This window comes from Leptinotarsa decemlineata, unplaced genomic scaffold (genome assembly GCF_025532065.1).
Source record: "Leptinotarsa decemlineata unplaced genomic scaffold, Ldec_3_MD MMD2_tig00026314_RagTag_RagTag, whole genome shotgun sequence".
Taxonomy (NCBI): Eukaryota; Metazoa; Arthropoda; class Insecta; order Coleoptera; family Chrysomelidae; genus Leptinotarsa; species Leptinotarsa decemlineata.
In genome coordinates, this window is record NW_027412684.1 from 5,565,563 (window position 1) to 5,589,926 (window position 24,364).

The window sequence follows — 24,364 nt, forward strand, 5'->3', positions numbered from 1 at the left end:
GAGAATTAGGGAAAACAGCTTGCTAATACCAACGGGTCTAGATCCCTCTGATTGATAGCTAAAACTGTTAATCAAAACTTTTACAAAATTCACAGTTCCATCACTAACACAAGCAGATGGTTCAATTGCAAAGCAAATCTACTAGCTGAACAATTTGCATCCACAGTCTATTTTCTGGGAAAGGCACTACCCACTATTTCCACAGTAGAATCCACAATGCTGAAAATTACTTATCAACAACGTCTAGTTAGGCGAATTTTGAAACAGCTCCATATCAACATGGCGTCTGGTTCTGATAAAGTGCCCGTCATCGTACTTAAAACATACGCAAATGAACTCGCATCAGTATTTTACAGACTTTTCAACCTGTCTTACAAAGAAGAGGTTTTTCCTTCCTGTTGAAAGCGAGCACTAATAAGGCTTTCGGAAACAAATATCAACAGGCGACCTTCTAACTTATGTCACCCATTTTTCGAATAACGTAATTGAGGAACATGGAGAGTGAGAAGCTTTCTAAGGCCTTCGACCGTGTATGGCATGAGGGTTTGCTGGCCAAATTTCGATGCTATAGCTAGTCGGATCATTTTTGTGAGGAATCCATATTCAATCAATCAATCAATCAAGATATGCTTTATTGTCAGAAGAACATAATTCTCGTAGACAAAGCTATACAATGTGATATGGTCAAACAATTAGATTACATCTATGTAAAAAATCTCAATATCTAAATCCTAATACTAATATACATAAATTGAGATTTATACATGTTTTACAACTCTACAAATGATTTTTATATTCCTATATGGATACATGCTGAGATGTTTTATGAGCAGCCCACGTAGTAAACATACAGTTATTAAGATAATTAGTCAAAAGTGGAAGAAAAATATTCATTAAGGGTATAAGGTGAGATTTCAAGCAGTAGTTTTTTGGACGATTTTCTGAAACGGTTAATGCATGCGCTGTCCTTTATAACTGTCGGAAAATGGTTGTAGATTTTAATCCCATTATAGATGATTGAATCCTTTATTAAATTGCTGGAGGGGATAGGTAGTCTGAAGAGAGAGCTTTGCCTCGATTCACGATGATTCAGGGATCTATGTAAGGTATGTCTATTCTTGTGTATGAGGCTCACCGTCTCAAGTATATAAAGTGATGTTACTGTTAATATTTTATGATGCTTAAATAATTCTCTACACGAGCATCTTCGATCTACTTTATATATATACCTCAATGCTCTTTTTTGCAGAATAAACACACTATCAAATAAGTAGGTACCACAAACACCCCAGAAGGCGATTCCATATCTCATGTGGGATTCAATCAGAGCGAAATAAGCAGTTCTGGCCGTGGAACTACCCAAGTCATTGGAGATTATACGAACTGCGTAACAACCTGATGCGAGTTTTTTACACAAAGATTTAATGTGACATTCAAATTTCAATTTATTATCAATTTCGAACCCAAGAAATTTCGTTTGTGATTTATTAGTTATTAGTTCATTTGACATTGGTATATCAGGAACACTGCAGCGAAAAGTGACTATGCTAGTTTTATTTAAGTTCAGAGCTAGAAAGTTTGAGTCACACCATTGTTTTATTTTGCACATATCCTTTTCTATTTTATTAAACAGTTGCTGTGGTGTTTTACTGTGCCACAGTACAGTGGTGTCATCCGCAAAGAGGGTAATTTTTGCTGAGATGTTCAATTTAGTGATGTCGTTAATATACAGTAAGAAAAGTAATGGGCCAATAACCGAGCCCTGAGGGACGCCATATTGTATGTGTCCTACTTCAGACTCCGTACCATGTCGAACGATTTGTTTGCGCTGTTCTAAATAAGCTTTTAGCCATTTCAAACTCCCATTTCTGACTCCATAGAATTCGAGTTTTTGCAGCAGAATACCGTGGTTCACACAATCAAACGCCTTCGAGAAATCGCAAAATACTGCAGCGGCACACTCACCTTTATTTATGTTATCATACATGTTGTATCCAAACCTCTTTTTATTATATATCAACGACTTAATGGAGAAAAAAAACGAAAAATCCAATATATTGCCTCGCTGACGACAACACACTTGTCTCGTCATTACATTTGGATTCGAAAACATCAACTGTGGATGCACATCTTTACCGGTAGCAGGAAGGTTGCATATCTTGATGAGGATCTAGAGGCGATTTCAAATTGGGGTGAAAGCATCCAGGTTCAATTTAATCCCACAAAAACTCAGGCTTCAGAAAGATAAATGTCTCCAAACCGGGGATATTTATCAGGACAGACAATTCTGTTTTCTGCTTTGATGAGTTTGTTGGGGGTTGAAATTGGACACCAACATGTCTTGGCACAATCATGCCTCTGCAATTACAAAGGCTGTGTCTCAAAAGTCTTGAACACTGTTCCGAACCAGAAAACTGTACACAACTTTTGATGCTTTATAAAGCTCAGATTAGACCTTCTTTGGATTATTGTTCTCATGAATGGAGCTCCGCCCCTAAGCTGCTGGATTACATCCAGAAAAGAGCCATTCGTCTGATTGGAGACACAAATATGACTCGCTACCTTTATAGTCTGGAACATCGAAGAAAGGTTGGAGATTTGTCGCTTTTCCACAGATACTTTCACGAGAAGTTTTCGACTGATCATCGTTTTGAGGTTCAACTTAGAATACTTCAATTTGTTTGAGAACTCTTCCATTTGGAGAATTGCGTTTATAAACTTCCTGAGGACGTTTTTCCAAATGGATTCAATCTCCAGCGATTCAAATCCAACATAAATCGATACTTTCGCACAGGCACCGCTCTTAGTGCACCTTGAGGCGCTCGTGTTTTGTCTTTGAAAAAATAATAAATGCTTCATTTCGGAAATCCACCAATATCATAAACGATTGGATATTTCATATTATATTTTGAATGTTAAAATTCTTATAAAACTTTTCGATAATACCTGAAGAAGTATTGTATTTCATAAATACAGGTTAGCACATTCGAACTGATTTCATATGAACTTTCACAAAAATTTTAATGAATTATAATTTTCGATAGTTGGAATGATCAACCAAACATTTTAATATACTCTGTATAGCTGTTGCCTGCAACTTCTAACTCCATGACATAATTAAAGTTTCAACAAATTTTTGACAAGATTCCTAGACTTGACATAATTTTTTCATTTGAGAACCGATTTGAATGAATTACCGATAAATATCAAGTGAAGCCCATCACAATATATCATTGGACACTGCAATAGAATTGGTTTTTGTGATTAGCTCCCAAAAACGACCAGGCAAGATACACAAACAAGTAAAACAGACAAATGTTATATGTATTGATGTATTTATGATAATAATAATAATAATAAACGATCTTTATTCATCTTTGAACACACATGTAAAGATATAACAATAACAGGTGTTCAACAAAGATAAAGTGAGGAAGTGTCAGCCGAGGGTGTTTTTCAACATAACACCGTGGAAATACAATATTAATTTCCAATTTGTTTTATTTATGTTAGCTATAATATCTACGATGAGTATAATTCTATTACAACGTAGAATAATTTTGCTGTCTGAGATATATCAAATTAATTAGTACATTAAATTCATAAAGTTATTGACTGGTCATTATCCATTCTGTAGATGCAGAGTTCGACATTTGTTAATCATATTGAGCTGATAATAGGGATTTCAAGTTTTTTTTGAAGTTCATCAGAGTATATGTACTGTAATAATGCGGAAGTTGATTATAGAACTTACAGGCATTGTACGTGAAGGATCGGTGAAAAATGGAGGTTTTATGTTTGTACATTGCCAGTAACCCCGAGTTACGAGTGTTATTATCACTCAGATTCCATATTTTGATTAGGTTGTCATATAAATACGTTGGTATTCTATATTTCAGAACTTTATGAGTCATATTTGAAAGATGTAATTTTCTCATATCTAGCAATTTCAGTTCTCGCATTTCCCGATATTTATGATTTACGTGCTCATATTTGCGTATTCCGAAGGAAAGTCTAATACAAGAGTTCTGTTTTTTTTTTGAAGTCGACTACTGTCAACACTCAGAAGTGTGGGTCCATAAATGTAGTCGCAGTAAGCCGGTTTCGATAATATGAGGGATTCACAAACACGAATTTTCAGAGCAGAACTCATGAATTGTCTACTTGGATAAAGTTGTTTGAGTGTATTATATGACCCTCGGGAAAGTTGACTGACATGTTGATATTTTTCAATCATGTTTCGAAAAGAGGTATCGATTTTCGAAGTTACTTCTAGGATAGAAAGAATATTACTGAAATTTTATCCCAACACCAAACGGTTTGTTTCAACACCTCGACACGTGTTTCAATTACTTGGTGTGTAAATAGAAATGTTTTTTCACATTTTGTCTGTGTTGAAGTCCTTCTATTGTTTATTGTACTTCAATAATAATAATAATAATGATAATGTATATTTGCAATACTGAAAAAAATGGTGCAGTACAAACAGGTAAAATATAAAATATTTTTACATTCCAAGGTATTTCGCTAAGGAAAAGAATTTCAATGCTAATTAACAAGAATTCTTGCTAAGGCAGAGCCAGTGCGCAGGAGTATGGGTTGCAAGATAATCTTGATTTGGTGAATAAAAAAGATGTAAAGTAAAGGGAAAAAAATTTAGTAAAATATATACATGCATATGAAGGTAAAAAAATCACATGAATAGTACAAATATTAATATAAAGTGAAATTGATTTTTAGCCAATATAATTCACAACTTACATTTTAAAAAAAGGATTCTGAAGTCAACATACACATACATATCAAATATGAGATTAGACTTCAAAGGATCTATCAGGCAATGAATATCATTTCGAGGTGTATCAAATAAAAACAGTTTAGTGGCAGTTTTAAAAGAGTATAATGATTTTTGGTATCTTATTTCTCTGTCCCACTGTTTTCGTTTGAAAAGAAACCCTCACACATTTTTTTCTTTTTAATCTCGTGTCATATCTATGATCAATCAATAATAAAGAGTTTTTTTTTTGTTGAAATGTTCGTGTAACTGTTCTTAGGAAATAGAGATGGAGTACATCAAAAATTTTACATTCCGAAAACAGTGAATCCGACGAATAGCACATATAATCTTCAGAATAATTTTCTGATTTACTTCAAGTTGCTTCATATGGTACAGGGATGCAGAACCCCATCCCACTATTCCATAAGATAATCGTGATTCAACAAGTGTATGATATATTATTTTCAAGTAAAATTCACCTAGAAGTGTTTTTAAGTTTTTGAATTTTGATAACATGTCTCTCAGAGATTGTACTGTTCGTTTGATGTGTATATCCCATTTCATATGCCTCTCAATATACAGGGTGTAACTGAATAAGTGTAAAACATTTGAGGAGGTGATTTCTCATCGAAAAAAAAAAAGGATCTTTCATATAAAGGAATTTCATTGGAGCATCTCTTGTTGAGATAGAATCCCTTAAAGGGGGTACATGAAATTTATATAAACATTTTTTTCACAAGCACTGAAAAAGTTACAATATTGAAATTAACCTGACGTTTTGTACTACCAAAAAGGCACTTGGCCATTAATTTATTTGGTTAACCCCATGGTTGCAAAGGGTGGAAAACACAACCCCTAAAATTTATTTACAATGTAACAATGAAAATTTATTTCCGATAGTCTGTTTCATTCTGAACAAAAAATGTCTCCTGGGTTTTTTGCCCAAAATAAACCAGTTCGCAGCAAAAAATCATTTTACGAACGACTACAGAGATACATCGTCATAAATGCGAACTGGATTTATTGTTATTTTGTAGTTAGTACCTGCATTAAATGATTGAAGGGTAATAAACAAAACTAATTTATTAATAACAAAACACACAACATGTAGAAATCATAGTAAATGTTCAATATGTCTACCTTCAGACATTACGCATGCGTCTAGACGTCGGCACATTGAGCCACGCATTCGCTCAAATATTCCTGGAGTCACTCTGATTACCCTGCACGTATCGATGATGCGATTTATTAAGTCCTCTACATCGCGAACAGGAGTACGATAAACCAAATACTGTAAATGGTTCCAAATAGAGAAATCGAGAGAATTCAGTTCCGGGAATCGTGTGGGCCAGTTCTGTGGTCCTCCTCGACTATCTATTGATTTGCATATGTTTCAGTTGAATGCTGACGTGCTACTTGACTAAAATGGGCGGGAGCCCCATCATGCATAAAAAAACATATCCCTTCTGACGCCAAAAGGAACTTCCTCCAGCAGTACTGGATGCACTTCTCTTAAAAATTGAACGTATGCCTCACCATTTAATCGAGGAGGTAGAAAATGAGGCCCAATTAAATCATCCCCAATAACTCCGAGCCACACGTTAAGAGAAAACTGTTCTTGATGGTTAGTTTCGATAATAGTGTGGAGGATTTCATCAGCCCATATGTGGTTATTATGAAAATTAATAATCTTGTTCCGAGAAAAACTACATTCGTTTGTGAATTATGTCTTCTTCAGAAAGTCACAATTTTTTCTAATCATTTCCAGCATCCAATTGCAAAATTCAAGACGGTTCGGAAAGTCTCGCGGTAACAGTGCCTGTACTCGTTGCAGATGGTAAGGGTTTAAGAGTTGTTCCTTTAAAATTCGAAATCCCGTTATATGATCAACATTTAGCTGGAAAGCAATTTTTCTAGTAGGTAGTAGGTAGTAGGTTGTTCTTCAATCAAATTAAGTACTGCTTCCTCAAGCTGTGGTGTTCGTACTTCTCGATGGTGACCACAATCCTGCGTTCTTTTGTCGTAATCTCTCGTAATCGTTGATGAAGTCGAGCAAATATTCTATGTGAAGGATGTTGCCGATGAGGATAAATTTCAGCATATCTTCTAGAAGCTTTTAACCCATTCCCCTGCGACAGACTGTAAACGTATTGCATAACAGCCATTTCCTCATTTGTTTATGCTTATGTTTATGTTTAATAACAAGTGAATTATTAAAGTAACAAATTAAGAACAGAACAACAACACACATTAAGCATTTACTCAATTTCGAAAATTCACAAACTGACAGTGTCATACCAATTTAATTGTCACTATCGCTAATAGCGACCTACTAGATAGATTAGTTTCGTATTTTCGCATTTATGACGATGTATCTCTGTAGTTGTTCGTAAAATAATTTTTTGCTGCGAACTGGTTTATTTTGGGCAAAAAACTCTGAAGACATTTTTTGTTTAGAATAAAACAGGCTATCGGAAATGAATTTTCAATTGGTAAACGAATAATAAGACAAAAAGTTACATTGGAAATAAATTTTAGGGATTGCGTTTTCCACCCCTTACAACCGTGGGGTAAACCAAATAAATTTCTGGCTAAATATCTTTTTGGTAGTACAGAACGTCAGGTTAATTTCAATATTGTAACTTTTTTAGTGCTTGTGAAAAAAATTGGTATACAAATTTTATGTACCCGCTTTAAGGGGTTGTATCTTAACAAGGGATGCTTTAATGAAATTTCTTTATATGAAAGATCCTTTTTTTTTTCTATGAGGAATCACCTCCTTGAATGTTTACACTTATTTGGTTACACCCTGTATATTCCTGGATATTTTACTTTTTCCGCTTGTTTTCCAGATATTTTTAATTGCCTTGACTTTTTGCCTGAACATTCACCTCACCTTCCACACAGCTTTTCATATTTTGAGAATAAAAGGTAGAGTTTACACGATTTGTCATGAGTCACTCTATTCTGAAAGTTTTGTAGCAAGAACTGCTACAGAAAATGAAAAATCATGAACAAACTTATCAATAATTATTTCAGATTCACGAAAAATATGTCAACCCTAGATGCAATTCTAGCTTTGACATGAAAAATAACTGAATCTCTGAACGAAAGCAGTCCATGTTTATGCATATTCATAGACTTGCCAAAAGCGGTTGATACCCTTAGCTATGAACTCTTCTTACAGTCACTGGAAGACAATGGCGTTAGAGGTATTTGTCTAGAACTCTTCAAGAGTTACTTAAGCGGGATAACCCAGATTGTAAGTGTTGATGGTGTGGTTAGCGGTGTTGAAACAATTGACTATGGCATACCACAAGGAACAGTCCTAGGACCAATTTTACTTAACATTTATCTGAATGGTCTATCTCACTCAACATCAGTGAAGAAATTATCGGATTTACTGATGATACAGCAATCTTTTACAGGGCTAATAACTGGAAAAACCAGAAATGAAGAGCAGAGACTAATTTCCGATCAATGGAATAATGGTTCGAATATAAATCGCCCACAATCAACAAAGAGAAAACAAACTATTTGCCATTGAGCTGTGATATTTGTGGTCTGCCTAATTTCGACAAACTTAACATTACAACGAATAATGAACAGTTCTCTATAAAATCTGTGAAAAAAATGAAATATCTAGGTAAAATTATCGATTCTCATTCAAAATGGGACTTTCATGTGAATTTTGTTACAAAAAAATTGAGATTTATATTGTACAAGTTCAAGAAACTCAAGGATAGTCTGCCTTTCAATCAAATAAAAAGTCATATAAGGTATGGAATTCTAGCATGGGGTGGAGCTTCGGAAACACATATGAACCTATTGGAAGTAATACAAAGACGATCAAAAATCTAATTATTTCAAAAATTTAAAGATATTCATCCGTAATTGTATACTCTGAAACCAAAATCTTCGACCTCGGACAAGGTACACTTCTTTCTCACATCCATAAAATATCAAAGAACAAAATCCCAACCCACAACAACAATATCCGAAAAAAAAAATTATGTGTCACCCTTGATGGTTAAAGCCACAACACAGAGCTACCTAGAACCAAAAATTGTATAATAAATGAGTTGAATAAATGAGTTGATGAGTTGAAATGTATAGATAACAACAGAACATTCAAAAAACTATTGAAAGAATACATACAGGAAAAGTCAAGACCTATGATACGTCACTTGTTCGATTTATGAAACCATTTTACCACATTTACCCTATTACACTATTTTGTAAGTATCCTAATTCCATAAATGAATATTGAATTCCTCATATTTATTTGTACAATCTGAGTATGATAACTATTTTTCTATAATATAAATTCAAATTCAATTCTGACTGTAGTGTATTGTTTTGAATGTTTTTATTTTTGTATGTGTTTTCGATAACTATATGTAACTTAAAATGATATTTAGTGTCATCTGTAGTTTATACTATTTTAAATATTTCTTTTAAGTATGTGCTAACTAAACTTAATTCTAGTGTTATATTTTCTCGAAATAAGTGTTTAGTCACTAACCGAGTAGATTAGTTAATTTTATTTTTCGGTTGAAACAATGTATGATTTTATTTTATTTTTTTCCAAATGTTGATAAATATTATTTATCATCATTTATTTATTCAAGTTGATTTGGATGAATGATAATTAATATATCATCTCGAATAGGTAGGTTTGCTATACCAAGGTGTAATTAATGAGTTAACATCACGAAGATAATAATTAGAAAATATTGAAAATACCAAAAACCACTGAAAGTTGGAAACCTCAGTAGAATAATGAGCAATCAGCACTATAATTAGCTATGTACCAGATATATCGTGCATAACAAAAACTTTTTCATTAAGTTTTCTAGTTCGAATCTGATAGATTATATAGAAAATTAGCATTTTCCAACATATATCGGTCACACCTTCATCAATTGCAGGCATTTGGGAAAGTTCATACTTATTCCCAGATCACTCATTCGCCATCAATGCGAAACCATTAATTTCCCAGCTCCCGAAAGATGTATTCCATTGCATACTGCGATAAGCGCGCATAATATGTAGATTAGATACAATAATGGAAACGTTGAAAATTGAATGATTAGCATTCGAGCAATTGAAATGATCTTGAGTCGTGCCATTACACTGATGAATGAGCTCATCGAATGCTTTCCCGTTAAGGCTGGCTCCGATTTAGAATTCAAATTGCCAGTGGCCTAATTTGTTATCTTGTCTAAAGGAAAATAGAACTAGAAGAAATAAAATGTACATAAAATTATTAGAATACTAAATAATACATTCCTAACTACCCATTTATTTCAATATCTTTATCTGCACTGAACACGTTTTGATGTGATGAATTCAGGAGTCAATAGTGAATGCCTATTTTATTTCATGAAAGTTTTACTCTTTACTTCCTATGAAGAATATAATATCAATCATAAATATTTTTATTGTGACTAACAAAGTCATCTGAAAATATTACATATAGGTATTGTCGAAGTAAACGATATTGTGCCCTCTCAAAGTTTCCGGCACTCCCAATGGCCAGATATGTTGATGATGTACTGGTTAGTTTTGATGGTTCAAACAGACAAATTAATCAATTTTTGAACTTTCTAAATAGTCTACATAACAAAATTGAGTTCACAGTGGAAATCGAACAAAACAAGGAGCTTAACTTCTTAGATTTGAATATTTCCAGAGTTAATAATGGTTTTCAATTCAATATCTACCGGAAAAACACGTTCACAGACTGTACAATTCCCTTTGACTCTTTCAGTCCGGTCTCACAAGTTATCCGCGTTTAGGTCAATGATACACAGAGCTTTCGGAATCCCTTTACCGGAAAAGAATTTCCAAGATGAAATAAAAATAATTAAGCAAATTGCAGTGAACAATCAGATACCAATTTCCCTAATAGAAAAGATAATATCAGGTAAATCTCACAAAACACTTATGAGTAAATTATACCCAAACTGTCAAGAATACAATATAGACAAGTACAGTAGCATCAATTACTCAAGTAAACTTTCAAATAATATTCAAAATTATTTCTCTAAACACAAACTTTCAACAGTTTTCACAAGTAATAATAATTTAGGTAAGAACCCTGTTTAATGCAAAACCCAAACGGGATAGAAGGAAAAAGTCAGGTATATATAGAATGGAGTGTGGCGAATGCTCTGCACTATATACAGGCCAACCCTGTAGAAATTTTGAAATAAGACTGTGTGAACACGTCTGTTTGGACAAAAAATCTGCAATGTACGAACATCTTCAAGAATCAAACCACAAGACAAATGAAGATAACCTCAAAATCCTACATATATGTAATCAAGGGAAAAAAATGAATCTGTTGGAGGCCATTGAAATTAACAAATCAATTAAAAACCAGAAACATATACCCCTAAACGAGCAACTTGATTTTTGTAGGTCTTCTCTCTTGTGTTTAAGAGTTTAACAACCCCTAGAATTTTCAGGATAGTATTTTAAGTTGGCATCCTGTCTTTTAAATACCTGGCCTTGCACTGTACCTGAAAATTCTATAAAATCCATGTTCCAAATTCAGATTTCAGTTTTATACTTGATAATGGGATCAAACCCGAAACCAGTCGAAAAATATAAAATTTTCCAATGGTATTTAGACAAAAGTGTTTTTATTCATTTCATTTATATGTTACAGTGATGAATAGAAATCGGGGAATGCGGGGATGGTTATCGTCGTCGTGTTCAGTTCAGGAACTGATCGCGATTTGAGTGTTAAAATTCGATATTGGTGCAGTTATAATTGTTTGAAATTTTTGTTATCTTTTTGAAATGTGGCGTCCTTGGAGAAGTACTAATGGTAATAACGAGTGTGATAACAACGCAGACTCTTTCCAGCGCAGTGATTCCAATAGCGATGGTGAACAATGTGAAAAAGATATACCAGTGAATAAGCTTCTGATGCATTTGAATATTGAAACACAGATAGTATGTTTCAATGTATATAAGAATCTACATCTCAAGTTTGGTTTCGAGGAAAACAATGTTTTTCTTTTGTTTTTTTAGTTTCCTATATATTTATAAGCTGATATGTTTATATGCAATCAAATATTTAGCATATTTACGGCTATTGCTCACATATAAGTATTCATTTCAAGATAAATTGCCCCTTAGTATATTGTCGCATCCATTTTCACTTTCAATACACAAACTGGGCAATCATAGATTTAAAGTAATTAATATACCGTTCACATACTGAATCCAACCGAAGCGAAAAATGTTTACTTCACTCAAATATGAATTATAGATTGGTTTCAGTGCAGATATGTGCTGGCTATCGGAATTGCCATTTTACTAAATTGGCTCACTATTCAATCAATTTGGATTTATCGGATAATACACAAAATCTTTTTGCATGTCGTCATTGAAATACTCTGAAATTTTGTGATACATTAATTCGCTGCTTACATTGAAAATTCCTAATAGTTTTCAGCCAATTTTTCCGTATATGCAACTTCTCTTCAGTTCTGTACATTAAAAACTATAGTAAAACAAGTATTAATTCACCACATCACCTCCACAACACATTTCACCTTCTTTAAGAGTGGCTTATAGCATTTTCTATAATTTTTGATCACTGTTAGGAAAATAAATCGTCTGTAGTTGATTGGATATTGGCCTTTTTTGGGTAAATGCTGAACTCGAGCTGTCTTTCAATATGCAGAAAATACTTTATTTTCTAAGACAGGATTAAGAGCCTATATGAAACTATACAATACTTTTATTGTCCTTCTTGAGAATAAACATTACTGTTATTATTATTATTATTATTATTATTATTATTATTGCAAATTTGTTTGCGTATGAGGCAAGGCACTTCAAGGAGAAAAAACTTTCATTTAGTATAAGTACTGAGTTAGTTACCAATCACAAAAAGAGAAAAAATCAGAGAAAACAAAGTCCAGAGTGGTAGGCCGAGGTCGAATCGAACTTGTAGTATCGAGCGTTTCGTCTACTACTGCATAAGTCATCTTCAGTAGTATACACGTTAACTGCAAGGACGAAGCTAGTATCTTGATGTTTCAGCAACGATTTGAAGCTCCATGTTCATTCGTAGATATTTGTACTTTCATGATGTGGTGAGTATGATGGTAGTGGCGTGCCTATGCGATTTCTGAGTCCTGATTGGTATGTACTTGCGCTAGGTTGTTCTAATTGTTCCACATTGTTGATAGGTATACTACTGGTGGGATGTTGCTGGAAGTTGTTTTCTAGTCCATTTTTCGCCTTCTTGAGAACTTTATAGCAGGTTCTGTACCTGGTACCTTCTTCTTCACGGTTGAAATTTATTATAGATCTCAAAGTCCTGTTTTCAACGACGCGCGTGTTAATTCGTTTAATTAAATATGACAGCAGTTTTTCCGTATTTTATCACGTGGTCTGTTTCTGCTTGCCCAGCAACATGATTGCAAAAATCAGTATTAAAAAAAATCACTTATATACATAAATTCGCTAGAACACAATCGAAAAGTAATGAGTAATATATTTTACTTTTTGGTAATGAATATGATATATGTTTAATATTTTGAAAATACCCGCTGCGAACGTCTTGGCGATATATTTTTCTATGATAGAAATTTCCTCCAACATTATTCAATATTACACAATATTACAATTTGTTTCTTCGAGATTTTTTTTTGTTAGTTTCGATTCGAAAACTTTTTTCTCGTGGAAACCGCGCTATCGAAATGAAAATTTTTAATTGTCATTCCACAAAACTTTGCATTTATAAAATAATTTCTTACTGAAAAATGTTATCTGTTACTCTGCTTGTCTGTTCAATTTCATTCCTTGGTGTTGACACATGAATATGGTTCAAAATCTATATATTCAGTGAATATGAATTGACGAGAGTAGTGATCTCAGTTGTGAACGATTGATCAACATAGCATTGTTTCTTGCATTACATGGATCATATCGATTCCTAACATTGCAATTATGTTTACGGACTAGATTCTCTTATTAAAATCCTCTATCACGTACTGGTTAGTATCATTTCATAGGGCTATCTTTTCTTCTTTCAGTCTTCGGATAATCTTTAAATGGCTGATGAGGATGTTCTTCAAGTCAAGTCAAGCCTGAAATTCAATTTGGTATCATCACTAAGCATTAGCAACTATTTCTTTATTTCATGAAACTGATTTTCTGTTTTATTTATTAACCCTTGGTATATAGGCAATGAATTCAAATATTTTTCATGGAATAAGCCAGCAACTTTCATTTGTATCCGTATGTTTCGCATTTCTGATATGCAACTAACAAACGATTATTATGAACAACAAGCCAGGTAACAATCTGCTGAGGCCAGATGTTTCCAAATGAAGTAAACAGCAAAACTATTTATATTTAGCGCTTTCTATCTTTGAATTTAAATAAGACAAAGTGTATGTAAGATACCGAAATTTTTTGGACCTATTGATGCCATTTTGTGTGGAATATAACATCGTTCAAATGTTCGCCACGGCTTTTCCATGCCTCTGGAGCATAAATCAGACTTAATTTGACCGATGACATAGGTTATGTTGTCTTTGTGGACCGCTATTGTTTGTGGCTTGTTCGCATATTCCTGCGACTTGAGAAAACCCCACAGGAAAAATTCTAAAGGGGTCAAATCGCACGATTTCGGTGACCAGTTCACATCATATCAACGTGAGACGACTATGCCCTCGAATCGCTCGTGCAGAATATCCAATGTGGTATGAGCTGTATGACACGTATCGGCTTCCTGTTGAAACCACATGTCGTTGATGTCCAAATCATCGAATTCAGGCCAAGAAAAATTATGATCATCGACCTATAGTGCTCGCTGTTGACAGTGATGTCCTGGCCAACGTCGTTCTCAAAAAATTATGAGCCAATGATGCCGCCAGCCCAAAATTCACACCAAACAATGACTTTTTTGTGGATGCATTGAACTCTGTTGGATCTCATGTGGATTGGCATCGCGTCAAAGTCGGCCATTTTGTTTGTTCACGTACCCTTCCATTCAGAAATGAGCCTCATCGCTGAAGAGCCCATTCAGCGAACATACGTCGATGTCTATGGTCGTTTACCTTCAATTCCTGAGTCAGTTGAATTTTGTACGGGTGTAGAAGCAAATGACGATGAGCGACGCGAAGTTGTATGCTCCGGATTCTCCTGCATACTCTCATAGACAGGGTCGGGAATGCAAGATCTGTCGGTACGGGAGTTGATCGATCGTTCACTGAACCAGTGGACTCAAATTCATTCAACATATTGCGAATAGTCCTCACTGCATTACGATTATGGCGACTGTAAAATGGGCGGTACGATGCCCGAACAGAACATCTATTTTGATGAATTTTATTATTTTGGAATGTTATATATTGTGTGTTATATTATTGTGGAATGTTATATCTGTCCGTGATGATTTGGAAAAACAGACTGAATAAATGACAACTAATTTGACAGAGGTAGCTTCAAGAATATGACGGTTATTTATTGTCAAAGTTCGGAAGTCCCTGTTGGAAGTATATGTGATGGAATTAGTCGATGCTTGATGACAATCCTTCACCGAACAGTTTTCAAAACATTACACGTTTTTCAGTACACAATAGCTTTGTCAGGAGTGTTCATACAGTATGTAGGAAGGTATTGTAGAGTAGAAATCGTGTAAAGAACGTTTTGTAAAATATTCAGTGAAAATCTCAGAATGATACGTTACTTGAAAATTAGTTATGAATAGCTTTTGCTTACTTAGTTTTTCATTATGAAGAACTGAATTGGAAATGAATATTGAGTGTGTGGTAACAAATTTTTGTTATCGAAGGAAAAATACATTATCGAAAAAAGTGAAGATAAGTATAGAATGAAAAACATGGAATGTATTTGAAAAATTCAAAAGAATGAAAAAATATATGTACAAAGTGCTTTATAAAAAATGGACGAGTTGGTACTGACCAGTGTTATGTGACACCCTATACACAATGTTCGGTCTCAAAATTTCACTATCGAAATTATTATGTTTTTCAAGTGAATCCTAATTCTTTAGTATTCAGCCTAGATTTGCCAGCTCTAAAATTTGTACAACAACACAGAATGTTTTATGGCATTATATTTATTTTATGTATTGTTAACTAATCTTGTTTGAGTTATTTAATTTTTCATCATTCATAATCTGGATTTTCCAGTTGGTCTCAAATTTACGGGTCTTTCTAATCCACTAATGCTCATAAAATTCAATATTCCCAAATATATTTTCTCAAGCAACCCGTACATTTGTAATTCCTTAGTTATTCCTTGTATCCCTTATCTTGGAAATTACCCGCTATTATGATCTCTCCTACCTATGTTAATCCAAACCTTTGTTTCTTTGTTTATCCCTCCAACGACCCCTTCTCTAAAATACCTACCGATGTGAAACATTGCATTTGTGAAAAATTCATTTCATTACGTTTCAAATCTTGTGACAGTACAGTTAGAATTAAATCTTGTCTTGTCTACAGTACATCTAGCTAGTTATTTTGCTCACCCTACTTTTTCACAAGAGTTATTGTAATTCTTGTGTGCATTGAGCATTCATACTCACGATGAAACAATTGTGGGTTGAAACATTGGTCCTTCGAGCCGGATATTTTTGAAATTGATTAAAAATATTCATAATAATTTTGAAGTTTTCACCTGAAACTTCAAGTGCACATAAACATCGTTCTATTGACATCAGTGCAATCTCGCACAACCCGAAGCAGAAGCATTCCAGTTCCAGGATTTCAAGTGCTGAAAATCCATTGCATACACCAGCCCAAGTAGCGGTTATCAATCTATCCAACGAATTCACGGCCAAAAGCATCGATATCTTGTCAAAATCGTCAGTGGTAACGGTAAGTCATTTGGACTATCCTATCTTATCCTACTCATATATTCTTTCCTTGTTCAATACATCGTTTCGGCTATCATTTTCACTCAATCAATTCTTTTTTTTTATTAGAATAAATTCTATCATATCAAACTTAAATGATCAAAACAAATAACCATCCATATAAATAAATAATGTTATAATAAACATTTTTTATTTCTCACTTATCAATTGATTTAGCAATAAAAATGTCTGTCGAGCGAGTTAAAGCATTAAAAACTAAACGTGGAGTTGCCCAGCGATCTCTTACAAATTATGAAAAATTCTTATCGCGTTTCGATCCGTCAAAAGACTTTCCTGCTCTAGAAAAACGATATGAAAAAATAGAAACTGGATGGGATAGTCCAAATGACTTACCGTGACCACTGACGATTTTGACAAGATATCGGTGCTGTTGGCCGTGAATTCGTTGGATAGATTGATAACCGCTGCTTGGGCTGGTGTACCCAATGGATTTTCAGCACTTGAAATCCTGAACTGTTCGAAATCTGTCAATCGGAACTTTAGTTAATTCTCGAAGAATCGGAAGATTTAAGCGATTATCGAACAAATTTTGTAGAGCTATATTTTGATACGTATTCTATTGACTCAAATTTACTAGCTACTCGCGGACAACCACAGTCCAATCGTGTGTCAAAACATACAGGGTGTTTCAATTTCAATCCTCACCATTGGGATCTCGGAAAATATGAGAGATACAAAGATGGTTAAACTGGGGCAAAGTTGCGCATTTACCTGACTAACATTATGCCCTTGAGAAAGTTCTGAAACTTCTAGTAGGGGAGACCGGGGCAAGATGAAGTTCGGGGCAGCACGGGAAGTAAGCTTGTGTGCGTGAATAGTAATCGTGTTCGGAGCGGCGACAGCGCCATTTGCACGAACTTCACTTTCCGCTAGTGTGTCCAAGCAGAGCGAACAGGTTAGAACTCGTTTTTGCGTTGCAGACAGAAAAAAGTGATATTGCAAGTGTTTTTACGCAATATTTGATTCGAAAACTGATGTACAGACATGTAAGTACCTGTGTTAATGTATTATTTCAATCCCGAGCTTATTATAGTAGTCCAAAACATTAAATTCAAACCAGATTTTTTCGCCGGTAAAGTTTGAGGTTAGAATTGCGTAATCTTTTTTACCTACGTGTGGATCGGGGCAAGATGATCGGGGCATAATGGGATACTATCCCGTTTTGACCCGCCCTTGTGATTAAAATAACATTTTCTATGTACTAATAATCAAGTGACTGAAAAAGGTAAAAAGCAAATAAAGAAACCTGGAAAAAAGACTGCAAAGGAGATTAAAAAGACAACTGACAAGGAAAACCTGCAGAAAAAGCGTCAAACCAAAAGGTGCAAAAAAGAAACTGATTCGGAAGATAGTTCATCCCAAGAAGAGGATGATGACTGTGCTTGCATCTATTGTGGGTACTTATACTCAGATTCAACCGAAGGTTGGGTCATCTATGGCGTGTGCCACGGTTGGGCGCATAATTCATGTGCCGGAGTAGATGAGGAAGATGAATGAAAAGCGTACTCGTTTTGCCCCATAGCGTTTCCCATCTTACCCCAGTTATGGGACAAAACGGGAAATTTGCCGAATTTATTTTTTCATTATTTGCCAAAAAAAATAAGTGATTTTGCATGCTACAACGTTTAATTATAATAGAGAAATGTATAATGGTTACCTCTTTTGTTAAAGAATGTTATTAAAGAGTTTAATTTTCATTGTATAACGAGTTTTGTCTTAGCTATCTCATCTTACCTCAGTCTCCCCTATATTCGGAGATATCCAGGATTAACAGAAATTTCGGAAAATGGTTTTTATTTTTTTCTGGCTCTATTTTTAGAAGGATTCGAAAATAAATTACACTTCCACGTTTCCTTTTTTTCCCTGCTATATAACGGTGTCTTCAGATTTGCTATGCAACGTTTCGTCTTCCAGCCACCATCATCAACTTTATTTCTTCTTATGGGCGCTATATTGGATTATTTCTGTTTTGAATGGAATCATATTTCATATTTTCAATGATGTATCATAAGTTATCATTCTTTTTCGAGAAACTGGAGGTGAAAAAAAATTATCATAGTAGGCTTCAACTTTGATGTTTTTAAATTTGACTTTGTTACACTCTTTTATCATATTTTCTTTAGTTTCATGTCTCCGTATTTATTCATTGGCTTTGCAAATAAATCAAACTTGGTGAGATTTTGATCCAATCACTTGAACATAATTCGATATGGTTGTCCTCTTTAAATACATTTCCGATGCCCTAACACTGTTTCTATCGTATTTGTAATAAATTTTTAATATATTTCTTCTTTCTTCATTCGTGCAACTTTGCCATTATTCAACCATCTTCGTATATCTCATAGTTTCCGAAATCACAATGGTGAGGATCGAATTTGAAACACCCTGTAAAAAGTGTTGTTGAAAAAATGCACAACTATAGATACCAATTGAAGTTGTAGATGAATAATCCTCGTAAAGGTTTATTATTATACTAAAAATTCCATTTTCTTTTCTGGACAGTATACCCATTAGGTAACAATTTGCCGGAAGTTAAACCGGTATCTCCACAAATCAACTCCCCCAAAATAAAATCTGACATAAACTGTGAAATAGTGATTTTAACGGACCTTCACTCGATAATGATACTAATAATCGAGAGATGGCTGATAAGAGTATCTCTTTATTACATGGTTATAAAAATGTTAATAATCTGGGGTCTCTGGCCACAATACATTTTGTCCGGAAACGCGTGTGACCTTATCTTAACACCATCTAGAGTGGAAGTGGTTGGTGGCCAGGGATGGATTTGAGATATGATTTCAGGGGAATAAAGTAATTATTGAACAATTTACTTGTCAGGGAAAATGAGCATTTGGAGCATTTGGAACAGAAACCCCTAGATTTCTTGATTCACAATAATGTATGATAATGATTATTTTAATGAAATGAATTGAAACACTTTCGTCTAATTACCACTAGTTGTAATGAATGACCGTCTGGTCTGAATTGGCGATCCCTATATAAGTACTACTATGAATATATAATAATCATCTCAGTATTTACTCGCACCAGAAAAATTCACCCCCCTGTATATGGGATCGTTCAGCCAAAGGTATTTATTTTCTTAATTTAGTTTGGTAGCGTGAGAGTTGCTGCCACCAGATCAGAAAAAGTTTGAAATCCGTCCTGATCACACGGATTGAGAATTAGTGGCAACTTGGTCAACAGTTGACTTTTTCCTACCTTCTAATCTTCGTGGAGAAATGGCTTGGTTATGCCACCAATTATATCCTCAGAGACTGGATTCGGCCACGGCTTAAATGCGTGGTCTTTTAGGGGTTTGAGGAAATGAAATAATATTAGCAAAGTTTTCACAAACCAACTTTATTAATGAGTAAAGTTGGCAGAATAATCGGATTAACAATAGAAAAAAATTAAATGAACAAAACTAATACTGAACGTTATTTACACTATATAAAAGAAAAAAAAATAAATAATTATAACCATGAACAAACTATGGGTAAACTACTAAAACAAACTGACAGGAGTATTCCGTTGAAAATTGAGGTAAGTTCACTCAGGGCATAGATATGCCTTGCCTGAATTCTACTAACTATGCTATAAAATCAACTAAAATACAACTCTGAGAAGTTATCAAGAGACCCACTTAATCGCTCCTCTCTGTATAACGTAGGAAATTACTATGACCTATAATAATCTAATAAAATGAAAAGGGAACCCGATTCGTAACTATATTATTATGGTAAATGTTCATTAATACTCTAGGTGCCAAGTCGAAAATATAGTCCACATAAGCATGCAATAACATCTACACTATATATCAGAATTGTTTAAAATACGCTCACCAAAATTATCGTAGACGGACTCCCCTGAAAACTCCAACGAAAGCCACTATTTCCCCAAAAACTCTTAACAGAAACTCGGAAAAATCTCTAAATCACTAAATTGAATAAACCCGCGAATACTACCAAAACCCAATTAGTGTCACTTCTCTAAACAGTGACTTGAAATACCTCAATATTTCAATTCACTCAAAATTTCCTCTAGAATTTCCAGCTACCGTAGGAAATTCAACTGGATTCACCAAATCTTCGCGCACCACTGACTTAAATCTTTCCAAAAAAACCTCACCACCTTTACTATGTTAGGGGATGTAAGTAATGTTATCCCAGAAAATTCTAACCAATCAGAAAGTTTGAAATTGTTTCTAAGACTGGTACTCTTTTCGCCACCTCATGGTCCGGCGAATAAGTCCTCAAGAATTCACGTCTAGTTCCCGACATTTCTAATGTCGTGAGTCTACTACTGATATATAGATGTCACTGCAAGGGTCATTTTTGGATATTTTCTTTGCTGTCTCGAATAAAACATATGTAGATTAGCCACTTGGGTGGCTTCATTTTATCTTGTCGTTAAATTTAGAGCTCATAAGATAAATTGCGATATTTATTATACGTTTGAGTGTTTTCTGACTTTTATTCTAAATGGGGTATACAGACTGGATGACATATTTTCGACCCTTAACGAAAGATAATGAAATGAATTATGGCGTTGAATGTTACAAAATATCGAATTTCTTAGTATCAAGCAGTTAATTTTAACGACTTTTTTTCTTTAAATGGCTTGGTTCTGTTGGCCTTAAGGTTATTTCTGAAAGATGATAAGGTTCCCTTTTCATACGAAAACACATGTGTTTTGGTATTTAAAATTCAACTAAAAATATAATAAATCCAACTTATTACAATACTCCCCCTTTTGAAAAAGTTTTGGCTTAATTGCCATAACTTTTCTCGCTTCATGCTTACTGACAAATGCAACAACGCCACCTCATGTCGAATTCAAATATGAAAACAGAATAGGTATCACCTCAAGTTACGCGACTTTCAGTGGGGTTGTCTCGCATGCTATGATTAGGGGTTCCCTAACGAAATATTCCAAATTTTACAAAAAAAAAGTCATTGAAATAGGAGTGAACGTATCTCCTTGTATACTACAGTTCGCGTTATCACATCACAACAGAGGCCATATTCACTCACGATTCACTGTAGTCTTTTACGCCTTGGTGAATTTCCATCTCAATAACTTCCATATGATATGCTACTCTTTATTGGTCAACGGCACATTATTCTAGATACGATTCGAATAGATTGAACTCAGATTGAATTCAATCTACACAGATCCTAAGTTCGTCCTACAACTTTGTACCGCACTGATTGAAAAGTCTTTTGGTCAGTCACTCAAGCTGCTTCGTTAATGTCTTTGTTCACAGTCCAGTGTGTCTGGGGCAAAACAGGGTAACCGCCAGTGGTATGATGGGCAGTCTGCTGGGGTTCTGCGATGATTGGCAATGACGTCGTCGGTTTATCTGGTTGGGCTTCTCTGGAACGCTCCAGTTGAATTACACACCAGGTCAGGGTATCGCCTATAGAGTAGGTACTTCGCAACTCGAAATGTATAATAACCGCCAATTAGTCTCTCGCTCGGATCCTCACGTCGACTAAGAAAGCCATATTCTTCCAGGTTCGTCCATTTTCATGGTAGGTTGTTCCTTCGCAGGTGCAGGTACTATCCACTGATCCCAATATTATTAATGTGGCGCTGATTGAACAATTCAAGGTTATTTGTTCAATAACTAACAGGATCCCAACAGGTATAGTTTCAACGTTCCGTAACTGTCTACATAACTCGACAGTCCTTTTTCCACCAAATAAGTCTGACTATGCATCTCACGGTGATGCATCAATCTGAAGTCGCTCAAGTACGCGGATTCTCGTTCTGGACACTAACGTCTCTGAGAGATACAGTCGAAATGTTCACTCTCTCATCCCTACAACCGTACGCGATCATCCTGATTACCGATACAAAATAATGCCTGACCAGCAAGATAGCAATCATTAGGAAAATCGAGATCGTGCTGCCTTTTTCCATCTCATTGCCAGGGATTGACGAAGGGTGTATAGACGCTCCAATTTAGATTAAACCATCGATCGTTTATAATATGGTAAAATAAAAATCATTACATTCATTAAGAAAAGTTGAGACTACAATAAACTATACAATAAACTAAAAGGAAGTGAAAACAAAATTCACTTGATACGTCATCTAATGTCAATCCGGGTCAAAGATAGACACTAGTTCGACGAACACATCAATAACTTAGCTTGAAGAGAGTTTACCCCGGGCTCTTCAAGTAACGGCACTCCTCTGATTTGCTCAAATGCATTCTCATCATTATAGTTTCTTTCCTGCCCACCCCTAATCGTTCATCTACTCGTATCATACATTCATCTCACTCATTAATTTCACTCTCCATCATCCAGTTCTCATTCACTCAGTTACATTCTCTTACAGGTTCAGTCGATCTGGTTCTCTCCGAATCCGAGCGGATCTCCTTAAGGGTTGGGGTTCCTCTATACCTTCCTCTACATCAACATCTTCCTCCTCAGTCACTGCTTCTTCCGAGTGACCTTCGAATTCTATCCACTGGGGGAGAATTGTGATTTTTTTCTCGTTTTCCTCTTCTTTACGTCCATTCTTAGACGTCCTCCCAGAGCTATTCATCCTCTCCTCTTCATAGTCGCTATTATTATTTTCCTCGGAATCATCCCCTTCGACAGTATAGGTTGAGTATGACTTCAGCCGATTCACGTGTACTACCTGTTCGTCTGTTCCACCAACCTTCTTCACTCGATAGGTCACTGGACCTATTATCTCTACAACCTTGTATGGCCCTATCCAGGGCTTCACGAGTTTCTTTGATATACCGGGCTTAACGTGCATTCGCAAGAGATACACTTGATCTCCGAGCTCATACGTCCTCTCCCTCGTTTTTTTGTTGTAATGCTTTGCTCTTTCTTCTTTGGCCTTTTCCGATGTTTTCAATACTCGCGAGTACACTTCTTTCAGTCTGGCAGCTAGCTCCGAAGCGTAGTTTTCTGCACAGTCGTATCTGATTCGCTGCGGTCGAATGAAGTCTTCCACAGGCAACACTTGCTCACGTCCATGCAGAAGGAAGAACGGGGTGTATCCGGTGGAAATATGAACGTTCCCGCGGTAAGCCATCAGTACCACCGGAATCCATGTGTCCCAGTCGCGTTGATTATCTGCTATATAATGTGATAGCATATCTTTCAACACTCGGTGCATCCGTTCAATTTGACCATTCGATGTTGGTGCGTAGCTCGAAGTTTGGATCTTCTTGATATCCAACATTTGACATACAGCCTTAAATAGGCCAGACGTAAAGTTTGCTCCTTTGTCAGTTAAGAGCATCCTAGGCGCTCCATGTCGGTACACGATGTGTTCCACGAAGGCTCGTGCGATTGTGTCCGTCTTTTGGTCTGGAAGGGGAATAGCTTCCACGTACTTCGTAAAATAATCTTGGAACGTTAATAGGTAGCGATTTCCATCCCAAGATGTCACTAAGGGTCCCACTATGTCCATAGACGTCAGTTCCCAGGGTTCATAAGCCGTCGTGAACTTTTGAAGAGGTGCCTTTCTATGATGTGGTGAAGTTTTTCGCTTATTACAAGATTCGCAAGCTGCCACGTAATTTGATATTACCGCCCGCATATTAGGCCAATAAAATCTCCTCTTGATACTCCACAACGTTTTTTGTTGCCCCTGATGTCCGGCCATAGGCATAT

The 24,364-nt window shown here is 35.3% G+C and overlaps 1 protein-coding gene across 1 annotated transcript in view; it reads left to right on the plus strand.

Moving 5' to 3' along the window:
- The window catches only part of LOC111504605 (uncharacterized), a 346,996-nt gene that overhangs the window by 1,055 nt on the left and 321,577 nt on the right, over nt 1-24,364 (plus strand). The gene's annotated exons all lie outside the window — the stretch shown is intronic.